At 42.1% G+C, this 23,399-nt stretch overlaps 1 pseudogene across 1 annotated transcript in view; it reads left to right on the top strand.

Annotated features, from left to right (window-relative positions):
* Window positions 1–19,186, top strand: part of LOC147343921 (coiled-coil domain-containing protein 3-like) — a 44,523-nt pseudogene extending 25,337 nt beyond the window's left edge. Inside the window, exons 4-5 of the transcript XR_015155398.1 lie at window positions 9,471–9,583; window positions 18,028–19,186. The product of XR_015155398.1 is annotated as a coiled-coil domain-containing protein 3-like (transcript). The remainder of the gene's footprint in view (window positions 1–9,470; window positions 9,584–18,027) is intronic.
* Window positions 19,187–23,399: the final 4,213 nt, after the last annotated feature.

Genomic DNA, 23,399 nt, shown 5'->3' with positions numbered 1-23,399 from the left:
GATCTCAGGGTTCCTATGGAGTTTCAACAGGGGAGTCAGGCCTCGTCTCATGTGGAGACATGGAACTCAGCTTCTTTCTCAAGGTGTAAAAGAAGGGGCAGGCTTCCTGTCGAGTGGACACAGGGTTCTGGGGCTCTTTCTTGAGGTGCCACAGGGCTGACACACCTCCCTTCGTGTTTTGAGTCAATCCTTGGGGTTCCAGTCAAGTCCATGCAGGGGAGTCAGGCTTATCTGGAGTGGATGCGGAAATTGGGATCTTTTCAAATTGAGGCACGACTCCTGGGGATGCGCTCGAGTTTCAAGCAGAGACCGGCATCCTCCTGAGGGCCGATGGCAATGTCGGGATTCCTTTCCCGAGGAAGCAGGGGAATCAACCCTCATCTCGATTAGAGGAGGGGGAAAACGGGGCTCTTCTTGAGTTGTGGCGTGAAACTCGGTGTTCCTTTCGAGTGAGGACGGGTATCTCGGGCACCTTCCTGAGTTGCATCAAAGGTGTCAAGTACCCTTTCGCATTTCAAGAGGGAATGTGGGGTTTCTCTCGAAGCACTGCTCTGGAAAAGGGCCTCATCTCGCGTTTTAGGGAGAATCTCGTGGTTGTTCATGGGTTGCGGTGGGAAGCGTGGTGTTTCTCTCGAGTTGCAACGGGTATCTCAGGGACCGGCTCGGGTTGCCTCAGAGAAGTCAGGTCTCTTTTCGAGTGCGAGGGGCCCGTCAGGATTCCTCTCGAGTTGCTGCCCGTGAATAGAGCCGTGTCTAGAGTTCAGTTGGGAAACTCAGTGTTCCTCTCCAGCGGCAACCGGGACCTCGGGCTTCCTATCAAGGTTGTACTAGGGAGTCAGGTCTCGTCTGGTGTTGAGGCATGGAACTCTGCATTCCTCTCGAGTTGTCAAAGGGGTGTCAGGTCTCCGGTCGAGTTCAGTTGGGCAATTTGGGCTTTATCAAGAGGGTGGGCAGGGGCGACAGGCCTCCCATTATTTTGTGAGGGGATACTCGGTGTTTCATTGGAGCCAGTGCAGGGGAATCAGGACATATCTGGAGCAGAGGGGGAACTTGGTGTCCTTATTCCTTGCAGTAGGATCTGCGGGGTTCCACTCGAGATTGCATTGTTGACACAGACCTCCTCTTGTGGTGCGAGGGGAAGTTAGGATTCCTCTTGAGTTGAAGCAGGGAATGGGCCCTCATCTCCAGATGAGGTGGAATACACAGGGTTCTAGTCGAGTTGTGGCGGGAAACTCGGCTTTCATCTCGAGTTGTGACGGAGATCTCTGGGCCCCCTTGAGTTACCTAAAGTGAGTCAAGGTTTCTCTCGAGTTTTGAGAGGGAACCTGGGATTGCTCTCGAGGTGCTGCAGGAGAAAAGGGCCGCATCTCGTGTTGACGGGGTTACCTCCTGGTTTGTCTCGAGTTGCGGCTGGAGGCGTGAGATTCCTCTCCAGGTACCACTGGGAACTCAGGGAGCCTCTCGTGTTGCCTCAGGGAAGTCAAGTCTCCATTCGAGTTGCGAGGGCGAGCGCGGGAGTACTCTGGAGTCACATCAGGGGAATCAGGCCTCAATTCGCATGGAAGGGGGAATCTCAAGGTGTTTCTCGACTTGCGGCAGGAAGTGTGGGTTCCCTTGAGTTGCCACGGGGACCTGAGGGAGCCTCTCATGTTGTCTCTGGGAACTCAGGAATTCTTTTGAGTTGTGACGGGCCTCTCGGGGTTCCTCTCAAGTTGGTGCAGGCGACTAGGGCTTCATCTCGAGTTGAGGTGGAAAACTCAGGGTTCCTCTCCAGCTCTGACAGGGATCTCGGGGTCCCTATGGAGATTGCCCTGGAGAGTCAGACGTCATCTCGTGTTGGGCCATGGAACTCCGCTTCCCTCTTGAGGTGGAAAAGGGGTGTCAGGCCTCCTGTCGAGTTGAGGTAGGGATCAGGGGCTATTTCTAGAGGTGCCACGGGGTTCTCAGTCCTCCCTTCATGTTGTGAGTTGATCCTCGGGGTGACATTTGAGTCGTTGCAGGAGAATGAGGCCTTATCTCGAGTTGATGGGGACATCGGGGTCTTTTCTAACAGTGGCACAACCCCTGGAGTTCATCTCGTGTTTCAAGGTGAGACTGGCCTCCTCCTGAGGTGCCACAGGAACATTGGGATTCCTTTGCAGATGAAGCAGGGGATTGGATCCTCATCTCGAGATGAGGAGGGGAAACCAGGGTCCTTTTTGAGTTGAGGTGGGAAACTTGGTGTTTCTCTTGGGTGGAGACGAGTATGTTGGGGAACTTCTTGAGTTGCCTAAAGGGTGTCCAGTACCCTTTCGAGGCTCTAGTCAGAAGGTGGGATTTCTCTCGAGTCACTGCAGCGGAGAGGGGCCTCATCTCACATTGAGGGGAGAATCTCCTGGGGTTTCTCGAGTCACAGCAGGAAACTTGGGGTTCCTCTCGAATTGTGACAGGGACCTCAAAACCACTCATGTTGCCTCAGGTAAGTCAAGTCTCCATTCGAGTTGTGAGGGTCCTCCCGGGATTCCTCTCCAGTCGATGCAGGAGCATATGGCCTCATCTCTAGTTGAGGCCAGAACCTCAGGGTTCCTCTTCAGTTCTGACATGGATCTCAGGGTTCCTATGGAGTTTCAACAGGAGAGTCAGGCCTTGTCTTGTGTGGAGACATGGAACTCAGCTTCCCTCTTGAGGTGTAAAAGAGGTGTCAGGCTTCCTGTCAAGTGGACATAGGGGTCTGGAGCATTTTCTCGAGGTGCCACGGGGCTGTCACCCCTCCCTTCATGTTTTGAGTCAATCCTCGGGGTTCCAGTCAAGTCCGTGGAGGGGAATCAGGCTTGTCTGGAGTGGATGGGGAAATTGGGATCTTTTCAAATTGAGGCACGACTCCTGGGGATGTGCTCGAGTTTCAAGGGGAGACCAGAAACCTCCTGAGGGCCGACGGCAACATTGGGATTCCTTTCCCGAGGAAGCAGGGGAATCTACCCTCATCTCGATTAGAGGAGGGGGAAAACGGGGCTCTTCTTGAGTTGTGGCGTGAAACTCGGTGTTCCTCTCGAGTGGGGACGGGTATCTCAGGAACCTTCCTGAGTTGCATCAAGGGTGTCAAGTACTCTTTCGCATTTCAAGAGCAGTGTCTCGAGACACTGCTCTGGAAAAGGGCCTCATCTCACATTGAGGGGAGAATCTTGTGGTTGTTCACAGGTTGTGGCGGGAAGCAACCCAGGAGATTCAAACCCAGGAGAAGCAATCCCAGGAGATTCTCCCCATTCTGCAGCTTCTGTGGTGTCTTTTCCTGGAGATTTTTCTGGCCACCTAGCACATATTTTGTACACACGCTCATGCACACATGCACACACACACACACACAAACACACACACACACACACACACACACACACACACACACACACACACACAGGCTTTGTTTTTTTTCCGAGCCCAGGAAACTCTCACTTCAAGTCAACATGTGAAACCCTGCAGTGTTAAAACCTGGAAAATCTGATTCCCAAAAATTTCCCCATTTTCTAAATCAGACACAGATCGTAGCTAGTCTAGGCCGTGGGGGATGAAGAACAGAAGTCACACCTCCTGAGCTCCGGCCTGGATGGGCAACTAATACAGACATGGCCTGTCTGCATTTGGAAGATCAAGCCTGGGGAAAAGGTTCTCACTGAATTTTCCAGAAGATGCTGCGGTTAGGGAAATGGGAGGCCATGCCCACAGTCACAGGTCTGGAGAGGTTGTTTCTGTGTTTGGGGTCAGAGAGCCTGCAAACTCCAGGAGCAAGAGTGTGGGTGGCTGCCAATCCTTTTCCTCTTGTCTCATGACAGAGTGTCAAGGAGGAAGAAAAGGCACCCCCTAAGAAGTACGCCTGATGCTGGGAGGGATTGGGGGCAGGAGGAGAAGGGGACGATAGAGGATGAGATGGCTGGATGGCATCACTGACTCGATGGATGTGAGTCTGAGTGAACTCTGGGAGTTGGTGATGGACAGGGAGGCCTGGCATGCTGCGATTCATGGGGTCACAAAGAGTCGGACACGACTGAGCGACTGAACTGAACTGAACTGAACTGAAGAAGTACGCCATCAAACAGCCCAGGGACCTGACCAGCAGGTTTGAGCAGGAACAGGAGATGAAGAAGCAGGAGGCAATCAAGGCTGAGGAGGAGAATCGGCGGAAGCAGGAGGAGGCACACCTCTTGGTGGGTCCACCATCCTCAGCCCTCAAGTCATGAACTGGGCTCCAGAGAAGGAGCTGCTAAGAATGGGGAAATGGACACAGGCCACGAAGGGATGTGTTTATGAGCCCCCAGGTTCAAATGCCCTCCTCCCTCTTCCAAAAACCCCGCCTCCAGCCTGCCAGGTGGGAATCCCAGTGGTGGTCAGCCAGATGCTAATACTACAGAGCTGTGCTGCCTGGGTCAATTCATTGTGTACTGTGCAGTTCTGAGGTCCTCCTTGTTCCAGACCAGGAGCTCACTGAAGATATACCTGCATACACTCTACATCCATCCTCCATCAACCTTCCCACCACCCTCCCACCACCCTCCCACCACCCTCCCACCATCCTCCCACCGCCCTCCCATCACCCTCACACCACCCTCCCACCACCCTCCCACAATCCTCCAAACCCCCTCTCACCACCCTCCCACCACCCTCCCACCATCCTCCCACCATCCTCCCAGCACCCTCCCACCATCCTCCCACCCCCTCCCACCATCCTCCCACCCCCCTCCCACCACCCTCCCACCACCCTCTGATCACCCTCCCACCACCCTCCCACCATCCTCCCATAACCCTCTGACACCGGGGATGTGATCAAGTTTCAAGGTGAGACCAGCCTCCTCTTGAAGGGTGACGGCAACATCAGGATTTTTTCACCAATGAAGCAGAGGAATCGCCACCCATCTTGAGTTGAGGAGGGGAAAACGGGGCTCTTCTTGAATTGCAGCAGGAAACTCTGCATTCCTCTCGAGTGGGGACGTGTATCTCGGGAAGCTTCTGGGGTTTCATAAAGGGTATCAAGTTCCCTTTCGAGTTCCAAGAGGGAACGTGGGGTTTCTTGGGAAATGCGGCAGCCTAAAAGGGCCTCATCTTGTGTGGAGGGGAGAATTTCGTGTTTTTTTTTTTTTTATTTTGTGGAGTTGTGGTGGGAAGCTTAGGGTTCCTCTCGAGTTGCGTGGAGACGTGGGGGACCCACTGGTGTTTCCTCAGGGAAGTCAGATCTGCTTTCAAGTTGCGAGGGGCACCTCGGGATTCCTCTAGCAGCGCTGCAGGGATGAATAGGGCCTCATCTCGAGTTTGGTGGGAACCTCCAGGTTCCTCTCCATTTCCGACATTGATCTCAAGGTTTCTGTGGAGTTTGAACAGGGGAGGCAGGCATCCTTTTGTGTTGAGGCATTGAACTCGTCTTGCCTCTTGAGTTGTGAATGAGGCGTCGGGCCTCTTGCTGAGTTGGATTTGGAGCCTGAGTCTTTTTCTGGAGGATGCAACTGGGGTGTCAGTGGCTCTTCGTGTTCTGACTTGATACTCGGGGTTCCATTCGAATTGGTGCAGGGTCATCAGGCCTTATCTTGAGTGGATTTGGGATTGTGGCACGACCCATGAGGGTTCCACTCGAGTTTCACTGTGAGACCGGCCTCCTCTTGAGGGGCAACAGGAACGTCGGGATTCCTTTCCAGAGAAAGCAGGGGAATCGACCCTCATCTCGAGATGAGGAGGAGCAAAGGGGCTCAGATTGAGGTGTGCTGGGAAATGGCGTTCCTCTCGAGTGGGGACGGGTATCTCTGGGACCTTCCTGGGTTACATCAAGGGTGTCCAGTACCCTTTCGTGTTTCCAGAGGGAATGTGGCATTTCTCTCTAGACACTGCTCTGGAACAGGGCCTCATCTCGTGTTGAGAGGAGAATCTCGTGGTTTTTCTCGAGTTGCAGCGGGAAGCTTGGGGTTCCTCTCGATTTGCGATGGGGACCTCTGGGACCTGCTTGTGTTGCCTCAGAGAATTCAGGTCTCTTTTGGAGTTGCGAGGGGCATGTCGGGATTTCTCTTGAGTCGCTATCAGGGAACAGGGCTATGTCTAGAGTTCAGTCGGGCAACACAGTATTCCTCTCCAGCGGGGACAGGGATCTCGGGCTTCCCATCAGTGTTCAACTAGGGAGTCAGGCCTCATCTGTTTGAGGCATGGAACTCTGCATTCCTCTCAAGTTGTCTAAGGGGTGTCAGGCCTCCGGTCGAGTTCAGGCATTGAATTTGGGCTTTTTCAAGAGGATCAGCATGGGAGACAGGTCTCCCATCCTTTTGTGAGGGGATACTTGGTGTTCCATTGGAGCCGGTGCAGGGGAATCAGGACTTATCTGGAGTGGAGGGGGAACTCGGCATCCTTTTTCCTTGTAGCAGGATCTGCGGGTTTCCACTCGACATGTAATTGGTGACACAGGCCTCTTATTGTGGTGCGAGGGGAAGTTGGGATTCCTCTTGAGTTGAAGCAGGGAATGGGCCCTCATCTCCAGATGAGGTGGGAAATACGGGACTCTTCTCGACTTGTGGTGGGAAACTTGTCTTTCATCTTGACTTGTGACGGGGATCTCTTGGCCTCCTTGAACTTCATGAAGGGAGTCAAGCCTCCTCTCGAGTTTTGAGAGAGAACTCGGGAATGATCTCGAGGCACTGCAGGAGAAAAGGGCCTCATCTTGTGTTGATGGGGGCATCTAGTGGTTTGTCTCAAGTTGCGGCGGGAGGCTTGGGATTCCTCTCCAGGTACCACGGGGAATTCAGGGAGCCTCTCGTGTTGTCTCAGCAAAGTCAAGTCTCCATTCGAGTTGTGTGGGAGAGCACGGGATTGCTCTCAAGTCATGGCAGGGAGGTCAGGCCTCACTTTAGATCACTTCCTCTTCTAAATAGTTTATGTATGTGGTTAGTCAGTCATGTCCAATTCTTTGTGACCTCATGAACAGTAGCACACAGAAATACAGAAAGGTTAAGTGATTTGCTCCAGGACACACAGCTCAGAACTGATGGAACTGTGACACAGGCCCGCACATTCTGGTTCCTGTGTAGCTACTGCCTCTCACACTAGTTTCTGAAGCATCCAGTTGTCCCCAACAGCTGTGTTAGCTCTCGTAACCATTGGAAGATCTGTGGTCATTTACATATGTGGATATTTAAAGTGATGGCCGATGTAGAGCCTGGATTAAAAAAAAAAATTTGTTTACCATAAGGTAGTTTTCTGTCTTTCCCCATTTGAATAGTTTATAAATTTGTTTATAAACTATTTTATAGTTTATAGTTTTCTGCCTTTCCCCATTTGAATAGTTTATAAAATAGTTTATAAATTTGTTTTTATTTGAGAAAATCTGATTTAAAGCATGGATGATGTTGTGTTTGAGTGCTAGTGGAGAGGTCAGTATCCTGCAGAGGGCAGACAGGAAATATTTTAACTTTGTGGATTGTAAGGTGTCTATTGTAACAACTCATCTCTGTTGTATGGCAGGAAAGCAGCTGTTAACAATATGCAGACAAAAGAGACAAAAACCAATGATGGCAGATTTACTAGGTTATCAGTAGTTAAAACAGTTGTTTTTTCTTTTTTTTTTTTTTTTTTAGTTGCAAGAAGCACAGGATCAACTTACAGAGGCTGTGAGATGTGCTGAGAAAACACAGGATCACGTCCAAAAGTACAATTTAAAGCAGCATAGAAAATAAATATAAAGCAGATAAACAGTATAATATGAGAATAGATCAATAGTGATAATAAGCACATTATCGTGAAGCTGTGTAACATTTCAGCTTTGAGCTGTTTTGAGATGCATAATTTCCCCCATTATTTCCATATTTTGCACATTATCCACAAGTGAAAATTGAAAGTTTTAATCGCTCAATCATGTCTGACTCTTTGCAACCCATGGACTCTAGCCATCAAGGCTCCTTTGTCCATGAAATTCTCCAGGCAAGAAACCTGGAGTGGGTTACCATTCCCTTCTCCAGGGGATCTTCCTGATTCAGGGATTGAACCTGGGTCTCCTGCATTGTCAGCAGATTCTTTACCATCTGAGCCACCAGGGAAAGCGATTAGTCACAAATAGAAAGACAGTACAGTGACCAAATCATCTACTTTTCAAAATTCTAAGAACCTATGTAATTGAACCTGCAGATGTTTGTTCAAAAACAGTGTGATATTTTAAAAATCTATGTGTGAAGGAATGCTGTGACAGTCTAAAGGTTAAAACTATGCCTTCCAAGACAGAGAGTGTGGGTTTGATCCCTGGTTGGGGAGCTGGGGCCCCACGTGCCTCACAGCCAAAAAAATAAAAACATAAAACAGTGGCAATATTACAGTAAATTCAATAAAGACTTTAAAATGGTCTATGTCCAAAGAAAATCTTTAAAAAAAATGTGTGAGAATAATTATTTTAAAATCTGCATTTTCGGCTTGAAATTGAAAATGTCAAGCTACAAACTACAGTCAAAAAGCAAGTGGGCAAAGTTGAACAGCTTCAGAAAAAACTGTTAAGCACAAGATTGGTAAGTCAACTTCTTAATTTCTGTTATACTGAAAAAGGATTTTAATTTTTTTACTAGTAATATATAAGAATATTTTGGGCAATATGAAAAGTCTCATTGATTAGCTTATTGTATTTTTATTGATACTGCTTGCTACTAGTACTGTGATTCCTCTATAGAAGAAATCAACTGAAATTCATAAAATTAATGATTTTTATAGTAAGATTTTAATTTAAAAAATTGTGACAGTCCAAAAGCAATATTTTTTATAGACCACATTTTGTTTATTCATTCATCTGTCAATGATATTCCACCTTCTGACTACTGTTAATAATGCTGCTTTGAACATTGGTACACAAAGATCTATTTGAGTCCAGAAATTTGAGTAATGATTTGATTGAGAATTTTGAGTTTCTTTTGTAATCCAGATCTTTCTGTGAGATTTCTGAGAATGAATCATTTTAAATATTGTAGTTTGTTCTCTTCATTAAGAATGAACACTATGTCTGTATAGAACCATTTTTCTGAACAACTGTATTTTTCATTTGTTGGATTTTTTTTTTTTTTAAGAGATGGGGGTTGCATGGGAATTTTTCAAAGATTATTTTAGTAAGGTGTGACTTAACAAAACCTGGAATGTGTTGAACCATTGATGAAAATGATTTTAGAGCATCTCTAGAAAGTAAAATATAAATATAGGCAGTGTTTAAAAAAACTTTCATTAACATTTAGTATTTTATGTGTAAAAGTCGCTATTTTTAACAAATAAATGTTGGCAATTTAAATTCCAGAAAAATGATGAAATGAAAAATCATTTTAAGTTGTTTTAGGAAAAGTCATCAATTTTGAAATCTGTTATTGGCATCAATCAAGTTTAAAAACTGTATTTACTATAAACTCATATTAACTTGTGAACTCATGAGAAATAATATTTTTAAGAAAGAATAAGTCTCTCTAGGTGTTAAAAATAATTTTCTTAAATTGTTTTTTTCTAAGTCTGAGGATGAAAAGGAACAATTAAAGAAATACATTGAATTAAAACAATCTCTGGAACATAACTTGGACAAAGAAAAGAAGAAAAACAGTGAGTTCAAAAGAGAGATTACTGGGTAAGATTTTAATATTTCTGATAATCTCAACTATTAATAAAAGTTTAATTTTATTTTATTTAAAACCTTAGACACAAATTCATTTTTAAATGTATTTTCATAATTAAACACATTGCCCTATTTCAAAGTTTACTGTGGAAAGTCAGCACAATCTGAAATGTTTTTGAGTGCAGCAGTGTTACACTTAACTGTAATGATTTCTAAAACAGTAACAACTGTGCCTCTGCATATAGTAATGTCACTCTCTTCCTCATCATCTATGCTGAATTTTTACTTCTGCAAAGTATCTTTGTTCTTTTTGGTAATCCTGCCTTTTTTTTTTTTTTTGGTTCTTTCTTTTTTTTATTTTTTTATTTTTTTTTTAATTTTATTTTACTTTTAAACTTTACATACTTGTATTAGTTTTGCTAAATATCAAAATGAATCCGCCACAGGCATACATGTGTTCCCCATCCTGAACCCTCCTCCCTCCTCCCTCCCCACACCATCCCTCTGGGTCGTCCCAGTGCACCAGCCCCAAGCATCCAGTATCACGCATCGAACCTGGACTGGCAACTCGTTTCTTACATGATATTCTACATGTTTCAATGTCACTCTCCCAAATCTCCCCACCCTCTCCCTCTCCCACAGAGTCCATAAGACTGTTCTATACATCAGTGTCTCTTTTGCTGTCTCATACACCAGGTTATTGTTACCATCTTTCTAAATTCCATATATATGCGTTAGTATACTGTATTTATGTTTGTCCTTCTGGCTTACTTCACTCTGTATAATAGGCTCCAGTTTCATCCACCTCATTAGAACTGATTCAAATGTATTCTTTTTAATGGCTGAGTAATACTCCATTGTGTATATGTACCACAGCTTTCTTATCCATTCATCTGCTGATGGACATCTAGGTTGCTTCCATGTCCTGGCTATTATAAACAGTGCTGCGATGAACATTGGGGTACACGTGTCTCTTTCCCTTCTGGTTTCCTCAGTGTGTATGCCCAGCAGTGGGATTGCTGGATCATAAGGCAGTTCTATTTCCAGTTTTTTAAGGAGTCTCCACACTGTTCTCCATAGTGGCTGTACTAGTTTGCATTCCCACCAGCAGTGTAAGAGGGTTCCCTTTTCCCCACACCCTCTCCAGCACTTATTATTTGTAGACTTTTGGATCGCAGCCATTCTGACTGGTGTGAAATGGTACCTCATAGTGGTTTTGATTTGCATTTCTCTGATAATGAGTGATGTTGAGCATCTTTTCATGTGTTTGTTAGCCATCTGTATGTCTTCTTTGGAGAAATGTCTATTTAGTTCTTTGGCCCATTTTTTGATTGGGTCATTTATTTTTCTGGAGTTGAGCTGTAGGAGTTGCTTGTATATTTTTGAGATTAGTTGTTTGTCAGTTGCTTCATTTGCTATTATTTTCTCCCTGCCTTCTTTTAATTGTATTCCTTCCCTTCATCATTCAAGTAATTTGTTATCTAAAAACCTACCTGTGTTATTGTTGAACAACATTAAAAAGTATCTTGATTTGGCTTATATTTTCTTTTTGCCCCAAAGTTTTAGTTATAAAATGTACATCAAAAATCTATGTGTAACTTAAAGAATAATAAAATTAGTGACCATGTTTTGATCAGTAAGATAAAAAACTGCTTCTGTGTTTTGGCTGAGTGCAGTTAACCCTCATCATCTACAGATTCAGCCAATACAAGATCAAAAGTATTCAGGGAAAAAATTTGAGAAAGTTCCAGAAGGCAAAACTTTGATTGGTCTCAAGCTGGCAACTATTTCCATAGTGTTTACACTGTGTTTATAACCATTTGCAAAGCGTTTACATTGTATTAGATAATGTAACTGATCTAGGGATGACTGAAAGTATAGGGAAGATGTGCTTAGGGAAACTTGAGCATTCGTGGATTTTGTGTCCACGGAGTGTTGGGGGATTTTTGAACAAGTCCTCTGTGGATGCCAAGGGATGATTATACAAAGGGTTCTTCTCTGATTCTCATTAATATTTTTTCTCTTTTAATTTTCTCTACATTGCTTTGCATTTTGTTAACAATGTGCTGGGCAAGATTTCTACATCTCTCAAAACAGTCTTGAAGAGACTGGTACCCTCTCTCTCTCTTCTGATTTCCTTTCTTCTAAAACTCTCAGCCTGGGTTATTTCCCATTTAACTCAGGCTCAAAAGATTTTTCTTTTTCTTTTTTTAATTTTGAGTCAGAATCTTGTTGGTTTTTTGTATCTACTTCCTTTTCTTTTTGTAGAGGCTGTGGTCAGTAGGAACAAATGTGTCTTGTGTCTTTTCAAAAAACATTCCTATATAATATCTCTTCATCTTTAGCTTGAATACTGATATCTGGTTTATAATTAATATTTAATACTAAATTAATATTTCACACTAGTATGCTAAAATTAACATTAACTTATTTATAAGAACTCATATATTACATATATCACACACAGTATATTTAAATGTGATAAAATTTTTCTTCATAATATTTATCTGATTAGAATTTAGTTATCCTTTCAAGGAATATTAAATCTGAACAATGAGAAAAGATTGTAATTTATAGATTTGTTTGTTTTATCTGATAGAACATATATCTGTTTAATTATTAAATATCTACTCTTAAAGAACTTACTCATTCTATACATTTCTACAGATTTAAGAAACTCTTAAAAATGACAAGAAGAAAGTTAAATGAATATGAAAATGGAGAGCTTAGTTTCCATGCAAATTTAAAAACCAGTCAAACTGAAATGGATATTCAACTTAATATGCTAAAACATAAGATAATATTTAATCAGTTTTAGAACCACAAAATCACTTAATTTGGGGAAATATAAATCATTTCATGCTTTGAGCAGTGAAACACAGATTTGTCTATTAATTTTTTAGGTTGGACACTAGTAAAAAAGACTTATTTTCCCTATATCATTTTGAGATAAAAAGGGCACACTCTTGACTCTCTCTGTCTTGAACCCTGGCTGGTGATCTGAAGCTGAGCAGCACAGCATAAATGACCCCAAAGCATCCGTTGTTTTTGGTGACAGGTTTGTTGAAATCTAATGAACATACCATGCAGTTTATTCATTTAAACTGTATACTTCAGTAACTTTATATGTGTTTAAAGAGTTATACAGGCATGTTAGAACATTTACATCACCCTCCAAAGAAATCACTGTGCCAGTTTTCCTTTCCTGATCTTCCCAGCCTGAGGGAACCATGACTCCACTCCCTGACTGTGTAGATGTCCCTTTTCTGGACATTTCGTGTCAGTGGAATCACACAATATGGGATCTTTTGTGACTGCCTTCTTTCATTTAGCATAATATTTTCAAGGTACATCGAACATGTATCAGTATTTCCTTGCTTTTATTGCTCAATAATATTCTATTGTACGGACGTACCACATTTTATTTATCCATTCATCATCTGATGGACCTTTGGGGTTGTTTCTACTTTTTGGCCAATGTCAGTAATGTTGCTGTGAACATTTATGTCTAAGTTTTGGTGTGAACATATTTTTTTCATTTATTTTGTGAAAACAGTTATGAGTAGAATTACTGTATTACACAGCAACTCTGTTTAACCTTTTGAGGCCCTGCCATACTGTTTTCCAGCATGGCTGCATTATTTTATATTTTTATCCAAAGTATGTAAAACGTTCCCATTTCTATACATTCCTGTCAACACTAGTCATTACCTGTCTCTGTGAGTATAGCCATCCTAGCAAGTATGAAGTGGCATCTCGTGGTGTTTTATTTCTCTCTCTGAGGAGAGGACAATGAAGATTAAGTTCTAGATTAGTAAGTACTCAAAGCTACCCATCTCTTTTAGAATTTTAGTAAATTGAAATGAGGTCAAAAGTCTGATTTTGGTAATTAAACTATTTCTAGTTATTGCTTATAGTTCAAATCATATGTCTTACTGCTTACTAGTCTTCATTGCTTTCAAACTTGAGCAGAAATTCTAAGGAGTCACACCTGCTTATGTGTAAGAAATTGTAATTGAAGGGAACCCTGAAAAAACTTCTTCCTGAATAGTTCTTAAGTCTTCCTTCTAGTTATATGTTTCTCATCAACACTGTCATTAAAAATCTCACCTTTTATTACATTCCAGTTTATAGGAGACCAGTTTCTACCTGCATTTTAGTTATGTTTCTTTATTTTCTCTTTTTCAAAAGTCCATTTTTCTGTTTTTTTCTTAATCAGCTTTACATTTAGTGGCTTCAATAAACAATATTGGTTTCGTTCAAAATCTACACTTAGGAAAACGTGGCCAGGACGGCTGGCTTCTCGTCCCCTCTGCTTCAGGTGGGGCAGCTCGAGGGCTGGGGGCTGGAATCAGGTGAAGTTGTTTTCATTCCCATGTCTGATAGTTAGTTTCTGTGGTTGGCTGGACTTTGATGAAAGCAGACAAGTGAAACACCTACCCTGAGCACCTAGGCTCTCTTTGCAGCCTGGGCTTACTCACAACTTGGAGCCTGGTTCCCAGGTTGAGAGCCAGGCAGAAGCCCTGCTGCCTTGTCTAACCTCACTTTGCAGTTCCCACAGCATCACTTTCATCATCTTCTGTTCAATAGGAGCAAGTCACTTATACTTGGCCTATATTCTACCGTTTTTTACAGAATAAAGTTTTTAAAACTAATGGGTACATTTAAAAACTATCACACTTACTCACTGGCCACAATTTTTTACATTCCTTCCAATGAAAAATACCCTTTTCCCTACCCGTCCCCTCACAAGTCTCAATTGTTAACAGTGTCAGGCCCAGGCTCAAGCAGAGGTCTTACCGTCTTCATCAGGTATAGGTGGCACATGCAGATGAGGTTTCTGGGTGTGATTTCTAGAGTGTGACCCTGTGAGCACAACCCTCTCAGTACTAAGACTTGAGAACTAAAGGGACAAGTCATCTGCCACCCACACCCCCACCATTGTGCTGAATGACTAGCCTCTCCCGTTCAGAAATGGGAAACGGGAAGCACCATAGTCCATAGCAGCTCTGAGGTCCAGTTTGGTGCTGCCAGCCCTTTGATGAGTGTCGGGAGCAAGCGTGAGGACCTCTGCCCATGGCAAAGGTCATGAAGAAGGAGGCTCGACATATGCAAAGGCAGGATCGAGCCTCAGGAGTCCCTCTGGAAATTCTCGAGCATCTACCCCCAAAACCAGAGGCTGCCTACTTTACTACTTTGTGCTCTCACCTACACCTCTGACTTTCCTGGGGGCTGTCCCCCACCACCTCTTTCAGAGAAGTAGTTAACTTAGAGCTCCAGTTAATAATAATTCCTGGGCGTGACAGAAGTGTTTTAACCTACAAACTCCTCTGAAGGTTCTCTAGCCTGCCTCACAGGCTTGTCCGGCCACATGTGATTGCTCACAGCCTCCCAACTGTGAGAGGCATGAGATGCTTTAAATCTTCTAAAAACAGGTTCTTTAGAGAAGTTAGAAAACTATTAGTATAAGTATAGTGGGCTGATTAGAAATTGTATTGGTGAAGGGTTTTTCATTTGTTGAGCCAATGTTTACTGCTAAGTCTCCACATCCCCTGCCCTTATACACATTAATGAATATATAGAAGAAATAAGTATTAATCTTTTATATTAATCACGTTAGACCTTAGGCTAAGAAAATTCTTTCCTTAATTAATACCCACTACACCCTCACCCTATAGGAATGTAACTTTATCTGGTACCTTTGGAAGGTGGCATCTGTTTTAAAAATAATCACCCCTGGAGAAATAAGTGTTCTGGTTGACTGACCACAGTCACAAGGAGAGGATCATAAATTGTCAGCAGGCCCCCTGGCCATAAGATGATGTAACACCCCTAACACCTCTGTATACATTTGTATGAAGCACCTGACTTTAATAAAAGTCAGGACTGCTGATCCATGTGACTTTTGTATAACATCTCAGTGTATAAAAACAGACCCTGGAAAAATAAAAAATGGGATCAGTTCCTCGAAAGACTGGTCTCCCCATGTCGTTCTTTCTCTCACCTTCTGGCTGAATCCCCATCTGGAACGTGGAGGCTCGTCAAGCCTACTAATTATGCCTGGGCTTCTAAGATCTGACCGGGTAGGCCTTAGCGTCTCCTCTCCTTCGGGAGAACAGGAGGACGCCTGCGGCCTACGTAGGTGATGTAAATTCCTTGCCTTGAAATTTTACTAGCTTTCCACATAAACCAAGTTATTCAGCCTCTTTTCTCCACTGAATTTTCCTACTGAGCTATCCTCATTCTATAACTCTTTATATCTCTAATTAATATTTAATTAAAGCCAGTGGATTCGCCGACGCTGTCTTTCCTTTGAATTTCCCTGGATCCACCGGGGCTGGACCCTGGCAGATGAGGACTTGGTCCTGCCCATAGGAGTGTTTCTCCTTTGCTCTACCCTCTGGGCTCTTTTCATAAGAAATGACCTCTGTCTGTAGCTGAGTCATGTTTCTTAAGCCAGCTTCCTCTTTATTGAACTTCTAAGAAAATCCCAAAGGCCTATTCTCATTTGTATATCTTGGTGTCTGTTAGGCAAAGCACTTTTTTTTTTTTTTTTTTTTTGCTCCCAGGGTTCTCTTTAAAGCTTTTAGTGTCCCGTGAATTGGATTGAGGTTCACGTCATTGGAGAGGCTACCCTCAAAAATATTTTTCGAGAGAAGCTCTGCACCTTGAGCTTCTTGTGAAGCTTTGTAGAATGATGCCTTTAAAATTCTTATGCCCTTAAGGTCTTTAATTTGAGGCACCACCTTAAGTCTTTCCAGGGTTTTAATGAAGGGTTTTACAGTCTACAGGCTTCACCTTTAGACATATTTTCCTGGCAGCACCCTAGATTTGATCTTAGCCCAGAAGCTGTTTCTCTCTTTTAGCATCATGTGACCACTGGACATGTGGAGATGCTGTAAAGGAGATAACAGATATTGAACCCAAATATAATTGAGCCTGGTTCCTTTATATTTAATAGTCTTCCCCCCCCCTTTTTTTTTTTTGATAGCTTATCCCTCTCATTGATGTTACTTTCAGCTGGTTCATAGCAAGAGTCTCCTTTCCCCTATGTTTCAGTGTCGTTTTCTTCTCTTGCCTAGAAGCTATCACCAGTAGCCTCATTAAGGGCCATCAGGATTCAGTTTACAATGTCAAGAATCCCTTTGGGTTTTCATTTATTTCTCTGAGTCCATTCAGATCTCACCTACCTCCAGGTTGAAAGGCATTTTCACATCTTTTGGTTCTTTTTTAATGGCATTTTTAATATCAGTATCTATGCCAGGTATTTATTGCCAGCAAATTGTATAATAAAACACGTCAAAGCCTAGTGGCTCAAAAGAGCATTTACTTTGTTCAAAAAGTTGTGTTGAGGCAAGGCTCAGTGAATGAGGCCAGCACGTTTCTTTTCCAGTCGGCATCAGCTGGGATGTCTTGAAGGTGGGGACAAGAGTCATCTGAAGATTAGTTCATGGACATGTCTGGCAGTTGGAGCTGGCTTTTGGATGGGACATTAGTTGGAGGCAGTCAGTGGGGGCACTGACAAGGTGCTCAGTATGTGTTCTGGGCTTCTTTGCAGCATAGTGACTGATGCTAAGGGTGGGCTTTCCCACAGAGCAAAAGTCAGTTTCCCCAGACTCTGTCCAGTAGAAATCAGTTACTGAGCCCAGGACATATTTAAGGGGAGGGAATTCCAGAGAAAAGTGTCAACGAATTTGTAGACAGTTTCAATACCACCACCTCCATTCACCTCGACTTACCAAGTAATCATTCTGTCTAAAGGAAAGTTCTTTGCAACTTGGTGTCACTGAAATTCCCGCAAATCTTGTTTGTTCTTTAGTTTGGTATGTTCTGTTCTGTGAAAAGTAACAAATGGTTACAAAAATGAGGCATTTTTTTTGTTGTTGTTGTTCAGAAAAATGTATGGATCATCTCACTAAGTTATTAGGAGGTGGGATTTCTTTAACCTTTTGAATTATTTTTCTTTGAAATGCAGTTAAAATTAGAAAAAAAAACTATTCATAGCTCAGAAAAATACGGGATTAGAATCCATATTTATAAGATTTATTAATGAGAGTCTTATTTTCACTATCTTCTTTTTGGAAATGTTTATTAACTCAATCCTAGATAACTCAATAAAGTATCCCTCAAGCTTCTTTAAAACATGGGGCATTAAGATGAGGGGAAGGAGTAAAAGACATTCTACTAAGAGGTAGAATGACTTGTAGTCATTTTATGGAGAAAACAATAGAAAAGAGTGTAAAATCAAGTGTAAATTTTGTGTGACAAAGATGATGACAGTGAAGAATATATTTTGTGACTCTTGGTGATTTGAACTTCTTTCTTGAGTCTTTCAGTAATCCCTGGTCCTACATTCTACAATACAGATACCATCATATCTATTTGATCCTGGGTTTGAGTTAGGCTGTGCTCAGTCCACTTGCCTCATTACCAAACAGTATTGTTCTTTCTTGCAGATTGATGATCTTACAGCAGAGCTGGAAACTGCATCTTCAAAATGTCTGCACCTGGATGCAAAAAATCAAGTTCTTCGAGAGGAGTTATTATCTATAAAAGGAATGCAAAAGAAATGTGAAAAACTGGAGAAGAATAAAAAGAAGTTGGAGCAAGAAGTAGTGCACCTCAGAAGTCATATAGAAATGAATATGATAGAACACAGTCAAGTACAGCAGTATAAACGAGAGATTGAAGAAAGGGTGCCGGGAGCTGGTGAGGCATTCCACTCATGACAAAGGTCATGAGGAAGGAGGCTCGGCATACGCAAAGGCGGGATCGAGCCTCAGGAGTCCCCCCAGATATCCTCGAGCATCTACCCCCAAAAAACCAGAGTTTGCCTACTTTACTGCTTTGTGCTCTCACCTCTGACTTTACTGGGGGCTGTCCCCCACCACCATCTCACTCTCTCTGTCAAAGAGTTAACTTACAGCTCCAATTAATAAAGTTCCTGGGCAATTAGGAGTGTTTAAATCCAAACCCCTCAAATGGCTCTCTAACTCGCCTGACAAGTTTACCTGGACTCCTACAGCTATGCATAGGATTGTTTACAGTCTCCCAGCCTCAAGAGGTGCGGGAAGCTTAAGATATTCAAATAGCTTAGAGCCTCTCAGAGAGTTAGAAACTATCAGAATAAAACTAGTAAAAGATTTCATTGATGAGCCAATGCTTGTTGCCAAGTTTTCACATCCCCTGTATTGTATCCTTGAATATATATTAATTAATATAGTTGGTATGTAGAAAAAATAAGTAGTGGCCTTGGTGTTAGTAACTTTAGACCCTTAAGGTAGTAAATTCTTTCCTTTGTTGTAAACCCATTACACATTCGCCCTATAGGAATGCAATTTTATCTTCAGAAGATGGTGCCAAACCTTAAAATAATTACTCTTAGAGAAAATAAGTCTTTGTTGATAAGTCTTTGTCAAGAGTCATAAAATGTTAATAGGCCTTCTGGCCAGAAGATGATGTAAATCACCTAAACCATTTGTATATGATAAATTTGCAGGAAAGAAACCCTGGTTTTTGATAAGGATCAAAAACTGCTGACTTTGCAGCCCCTATGTGTAAGTTAGAGTATAAAAGCCCCTGTTGAAAATAAAGCTACGGGCCTTGTTCACCAATGCTTGGTCTCCCCATGTCATTCTTCCCTTTAACTTCCAGCTGAGTCTCCATCTGGAGCGCGGAGGTCCTCTGCGACCATTTATTTGCCTGGGTTTCTAAGACCCACTTGAGAAGGTGTCTAAGGTGGGGCACCTTCCGCTATTCAAGAGGGCGCCTCCGGCTTCCGTGGTCAGAGCTAACCTGGTGTCACGGGTTATATTGATTTTCCGCATAAACCAAGCTACTCAGCTTCTTTTCTCCACTGAATTTTCCTACTGAGCTATCCTCATTCTATTACTCTTTATATCTTTGATGAATAAATGAATAAATAGTCGCCTAGGCCGTCTCTCCTTTGAATACCCTGGATCAGCTGGGGCTGGACCTCGGCAAAAGGGCAAGACAGGATCTCGTAGAGAAGTTAAAGGAAGTCAACCTATGTTTGCAGGTTAATTTGTTCATCTGTCATGATGCTTGAATTCACCTCATTGTAAATTACGTTTTGGATCTATACAGCTTATGTGTTACCTCTACTTCCCTTAGAGCATTTGGTTTGGTAGTTTTCTGGAAGGAAGGGGACACTTGTTTCTCCCTTTAAATATTTCCATTTTCATCATAGTTATCACCAAATTGACCTATCAGAATGATTCTCACTAGAAAATCTTTTCATTTATAAGACCAATTGGTATAAAACAAGACTACTAGGAGGAAAAGAAAATATTGTGGTTTAGAACTGGTACCATCCTCTTGAATTATTTTTAAGTTGTCTTGTTCAATTTTTAAAATTTTAAGTTGATCCTCTTGTTCTTTGAATTATCAGATTATATATTCACCACTATAACAATAATTCCACTTTAATTTTATAATTTACAGTTAATTCACTTCACATTGATGTTAATTATTTTAAACTTCTACTCTTTTCTTTTTTTAACATTTAAAATTGCTTTCTGAATCACTCAAAACTAAAGGGAGCAAATATAATTTTCCATGTTAATGATTATTTTAAAAATGTTATCTTTTTAGATTTGCCTTAGATACAAGCAGCTCTCTGGAGAACTTAGAGCAGTTACAAGAGAAGAATAATGCTTCTATAAAAGTCAGATGGAACTCAGAATTAAAGACTTGAATCTGAACTCTCCAAGGTGAAAACTTTGCAAGAAGATTCTCATAAAGCAGAGTTGGAAAAATATAAGCAACTCTACCTAGTGGAACTATAAGTTAGAAAGTCATTGGAAGGTAAACTAGACAAGTAAGTCAAAACACAGAATCACAGAAAGTAAATTTAGTTCATTAATTTGTCTCCAAAGCCTAACTTTTATAGAGCACAGTTCATGAGATTAGTAGGAAGTGAAAACTAACTAGATGGTCACTGCTAGAGGGCGGCCTAAGACAAACTATTAATACTGTGTCCTTTTAAGTTTTACCACACAGAGTCAGAAATGACTGAAGTGACTTAGCAGCAGTAGCACACTGCATAAAGGCATGCTTGTGAAATTGGGGGCAACTAACCCAGGAGTGAAAGACAGGATAATTCACAGAGTGGCTAGAAATAGTATGGTGACATTACTGAGTGGGTGTGTGGAGAATGGAAAGGGCAGGTGGCACCTCCAGTGCCTAGTCCAGGTTTCCCAACTGTCTGAAAGCAGAGCATTCCTAGGAAGCCTTTCATAAGCCAAGACAGCATACAGCAAAGAAGCAGGTACCCGAGGGCACGTTCTGCTACTTGAAGCCTAAAATGAATATGCACAACTGAAGCACAGGTGTTCCCATCTAGGGTTCAGGGTTATGGTGACTTGACCCTTAGATGTGGGGTGTGGCTTCCAGGGAAGGACCTCAGTGGGGCCAGTCTCCCTGCTTGGGGAGTGTGATGCCTCTCACTGTAAAATGTACGCTGAACCTTTTTATATGAAATCAAAAAGTCTCTTCAAAAAAAAAATTTTTTTTTTGATTATCAAAAACAGATGCTGAGGTAGGCCTTTCCTAGAGGTGAAGTAACATAAAGTGAACTTTGGAAAATCAGAGGATACTTGTAATTGTTCCTGGGGCTGTTTTAGCTCTTTTCAGTCACCCATTGACTTTCTTGTTCTCCCCTCTAGATTGTGACTCTAGATGATTCCTCAGAGGCAAAAGCTTAAGTTCTCTCAGGTCATGAGTGAAACGTGTATACAAGGGTGGTGAAAGCAAATGCTTGAAAGTAGCTTCGTGGGATGGGGTGTTTCTTCATTCCTGAACTGTTTCCTGGAGGCAGGTGTGTCCCAGAGGGCAGGAGGTGTCACTGTGAGGCCACCTCCCTTTCTCTCTGATGCCCTTTCTCTCCTCTCCCAACTGTGACTTGTTACTCGAGGAGCCCTAAGACACATGTGTACTTCTTTAGAACAAGGTTACAACTATCATTGTGTACAGGAGGTCTGCTCTGTGTTTTCATTGTTCAAACGGTTTATTGGGAATTCCATTTACTATATGGCAACTGTAAAAATGCAAATCATTAAGTTGGTGTTTTCCATCTTCCCCAGGACTCATGAGAGGCTGGCAGTGATCAGCACCAAACTTGAGGTGGAGAAAGAGCAAAACAAATCCTTACTCGGCACTCTTAGCATGAGGCCAGTCCTAGAGACCCCTTGTGTTGGGAATTTCAATAATCCTTTAGTGCTCAATGCAAATCTTACTCCAAGAGCAAACCTAGGTTTTTCTACCTTAATTCCATGCCCTTCGAATAACAGCATGGAGAATTACTTGACCAAAGTTAGTTCTATTATCTCTTCTCCACTGGGTTTCAGATTTCTGATATGAATGATCCTTGTTTTTGATTTGGTGAACTTCTGGGTTGTTTATTTGACTTAATGCACACTAAGTAAAAGTCATAATTAGCTGTGCTAATAAAGGAGACAGACATTTTATGATTTTTTTTTTTGTCCCAGAGTTCTTGATGTTAAGAAATACTTACTAAATTATTAAATTTCTTGAAAAGCTGCATTTAAATTCTACTTTAGAAATGCAATCTTATTGCCTAGTATCTAAAAGTATTCTTTCAGATGTTTCACTTCCTTTCTAATTGATTTCAGTTGGCAATGGTTCATAATCATTTCCAAGCTCTGCAGTACCCAACGAAGTTTTTCTGCCTCTAAGCATAAGTGAATCACTGGCATCTAAACACTAACCACATATGGATGCCTTTTGTTTAAAGGAATCATAGATAAATCCTTTTTATGAATTAAACAAACTTACATTACTAAACCAAAACATTAATTTCCAGTTTTCGCTTAACATTTTTTGTCATTTGCTTACAGAAATTTTGTTGTTTCTTACAAAAATGACATTTTTGTAATTTTCTTTAATTGCTATTTTACCTATAGCATTTTTATTTAAAATTTAAAAAAAAACAATCTTGCTGAGCATTTGTAGAATATTTCTAGATTTGTATTTAATTCAAACATTTAAACATTATAAATGAAGCTCACTTTATCTCTATCTTTACATCACCTGGATGAATGGTATCTAAGATAGCAATGATGGGGAGTCTTTAAATTGCAACCAGTTTTCACTGTTCAATCATTGTGATTAAAATATCCATTTCAGTCAGTGCACACAGGTTTATAGTTTTAATGGTGTTTTCCTGATGTTTGTGATGCACAGAAAAGTAGCCCTTGTTAAATGCAGTCTCAACCAGTTTTCTCACTTGGCTTCTTGCCATTGTAGGAGAGCAATTAAGGTTTCTTTCACAGCACTGCATCTATATTGGGTCTTAGTACTTGAGAGCTGTGAAACTGGAGGATGTGCTTTAGCTGTGTGGTCACAGTGGGCCTCCAAACACTTCATCCCAAGTCAGACACTTGCCCACGCAGGCCTAAGAGGAAGAAGCAAATGCTTGATTCCTGTCCCAGACACAGGCTGTCTACTGCACAACCAAGTTCATGGTGCAGTGGGCACATACACCTTTCCAAAGTAGAGATCTGGAACCAAACAAGCACTTTGGGAGAAGTTCCTTCTCCCAAACTCACCAGTTAGGTAAATCTCCTCACCTCTCAAAAGGAGGGTAGGAGTATAAGTCCTCACCTTGAAACTTTTCTCCTTCAAGTTCCCTGTCATGTGTGTTTTTAAAAATATATGTTTATAAATTAACTATATCAAATGACTGCTACATATAGGAGTTTGACAATAATTTGTTCTTGCCTTTAAAACATTATTTAGTTAGAAAGCTACTATGTCATGTCATGCCACAAGCATTACTGGACTATGT

Source organism: Bos grunniens, chromosome 26 (genome assembly GCF_055505025.1).
Source record: "Bos grunniens cultivar Pamir isolate PY7600 chromosome 26, Bosgru_T2T1.0, whole genome shotgun sequence".
NCBI lineage: Eukaryota > Metazoa > Chordata > Mammalia > Artiodactyla > Bovidae > Bos > Bos grunniens.
The sequence above is the reverse complement of the archived record's forward strand: the minus strand, read 5'-3'. Positions and strand labels throughout refer to the sequence as shown.